This window comes from Orycteropus afer, unplaced genomic scaffold (assembly GCF_000298275.1).
Source record: "Orycteropus afer afer isolate SDZICR_OR568_19922 unplaced genomic scaffold, OryAfe1.0 scaffold00409, whole genome shotgun sequence".
NCBI classification, from domain to species: domain Eukaryota; kingdom Metazoa; phylum Chordata; class Mammalia; order Tubulidentata; family Orycteropodidae; genus Orycteropus; species Orycteropus afer.
The window spans coordinates 2,079,593-2,082,548 of record NW_006921996.1 but is presented as its reverse complement, the minus strand read 5'-3'; positions in this window follow the sequence as shown (position 1 = coordinate 2,082,548).

Sequence of the window (2,956 nt, the reverse complement as noted above, 5' to 3'; positions counted from 1 at the left end):
GTTTCTCATTGCTTTTTTGTAGATTGTCTGCCTGTTTTGTCATTTTGCCAGATGTCCCAGGCTTATTGAATCGGGAATGAAACTAAATGTACATGTTATGTTGAATGTAAAACAAGCTTTTAAAATAAATAATAATGATGATAATAGAACATGTGAAGAATTAGGTTTGAATTTGCATTTCCCAGGATTAAATAAAATTTCTGGCAAGAATTTGATCTTCTTAGATTTCTTTGTAATAGCTGTATGAAATTTGGTTTCATTCTGATCTTAATATTCCAGAGACGGAAAATCTTAAAGAAAACTATATTAAGGAAAAAATAACATTTAGTGATAGTATTGAAAAAAAGATAAAATATTGAGCAATAAATTTAATGAGATGAAAGACTTTAAACTATAAAAAAAATATAAATAAAATTGAAGAAGACCTAATTAAAATATGAAGATAAACCAGGTTCACAGATTGAAAGAGTGAAAATTGTTAAGAATGCAATAATCCTCAATAGATAGATTCAATGCTATTTTTATCCAAGTTCCAATGGTCTTTTTTTGTTTTTTAAAGAAAAATAAAAGCCAATCCTCAAATTCATATGGAATAACCAAAACAATATTGAAAAATAAAAACAAAATTGGATGACTCACATTTACCTATTTCAAAACCTCATACAATAATTGTTGTGGTGTGGTACTGATATAAGGGTAGCCATAAGTCCACTGGTATAGAATTGACAGTCCAGAAATAAATTCAAATATTTATGGTCAACTAAGTTTTGAAAAAAGTGCTGTGATCATTCAATAGGGAACAAATGGTTACTTTAAGAAATGGTGATGGAACAACTGGATAATCACATGAAAACAATAAATTTGGAACCCTACTTAAGTCCATATGAACAAACTAAAGCAAAATACATCAACAACCTAAGAGTGAAAACATAAATATAATGAAAAGAAACATAGAGATAAATCTTTATTACCTCAGATTTGTCAATAGATTCTAAGATTTGATATCAAATCATGAACAAAGAAGAAAAACAGATAATTTGAACTTTGCAAATATTAAAACCATTTGTGTATCAAAAGACATTCTCAAGAATATGAAAATGAAACTTTAAAAATGGAAATAAATATTTAGAAATAATGTATCTGAAAAGGGTCTATAATCTAGAATATATAAAGAGCTCTTACAATTCAAAAACAAAGAATGCGATTTAAAATAGAAAGATACATGAATAGATATTTCTCCAAAGAAGGTATACAAATGGACATAAAAAAGAAGTACATACAATTATTCATTAAGGAACTACAAATAGAGACACAATGACATATCACTTCACCTTTAGTAAGACTTCTATTACCAAAAATCTGGAAAATACCAAGAGCTGGCTCGGATTTTGATAAATTGGAAACTTAATACATTGCTTATGTAAAATGATGCAATAGCAGTGCAAAATAGTTAGGTTGTTCCTCATAAAGTTAAACACAGACTTACAATATGTTTTACCAATTCTACTGCTATGTTTATATCCAAAATTGAAACCATGTGTCCACATAAGAACTTATACATGAATATTTATAGCATAATAATAGCCAAAAATGTGGAAACTACCTACATGTCCATCAATGGATAAATGTATAAATTATACTCTAAACATACATTGGAATAAAATTTTGTGAGTTCAGTCATGAAAAGAAGAAAAAGGGACACATACTGCAACTTGGCTGAACCACAAAATCATTATTCGATGTAAAAGAAGACAGAAACAAAAAGTCACATATACTATGATTCTTTTCATATGAAATATCCAGAACATAAAAATCCATAGAGATAGAAAGCTGATTATTAGTTTCCAGAAGTTGTGAGAAGAGGAGTATTGAAATTGATTACTTAATGGGTATGGGATGTTTATCTTTAGTAATGAAAAAGTTTTCAAACTACAGAGAGGTAGAATTTGTATTACACTGTGAACGTACTAAATGTTACTGAACAACCCACTTGGAAATGGTTGATTATGTTATATGAATTTTACCTCAACTAAAAAAAATTAATCTCATGCACCACTATTCCATAATCTTCCTGAATATTAAGGAGCTCTGTAAAAGACTTGCGTTGAACTTCAAGCAAGATGGCAGAATAGGCAGACAGGCTAAACAGACCCTCTGCAACAATGAGAAATCAATTGAAAACCTTACAGATGATACTGGAACCCTGAATTTTGAAGAGAAGGATAAAGAAGAGGATTAAATACCAACTAGCAGAAGAACCTGAATGAAAACAGTGAATAAGGAGAAAAATGGAACTGTGGACTGCCAGCTTCCTGAGGGCACAGCCATTTTGAGTATTTCCTGGTGGCAGCCTAAGGATTGGCTCTGCTCACTAAGGACTGCATGGGCAAAGATTGTCCTGGTGATTGACAACCGGAAAGGAAAACAGCAAACAAGTACACCAACAGACCAATGGACTTCCAGCAGCTGTCCTGAGGGTACAACAATTTTGAATATATACAAATTTTGGGTGTGACCATTTTGAATATATGCAAGTGGAATTCCTACCTGGACAGTGACATCAAAGTGGGTCTGATTGCCAGGGACAGCATGGGCAGCACCACTGGAGGCTGACCACTGGAAAGGTGTGATATTACCCTGTGACTCTTGCACCACACACAGTATTTGTTAACAGAGGAATGGCCATCCTGTGCCTCCACACATTTTCTTGCCAGCAGGAATTCTATGCAAGTCTGTGCTCTAACAGAGCCTGCGTGCCATGCCCCAACCCCTATAGTTTTGTTTTTGATTGTTTTTAAATAATTAATTTTATCTTTCTCCATTCTTCCTTTCTTTTTCTCTATTCTGTCCATGTTTTGTTGTTGTTGTTGCTGCTCTTTAAATCTTTTTGTTTTATTATTTTTTTTTCATTTTGTTTTTAATTCTTTCATTTTTCTGATTCCCTTTTTTGTTTTCC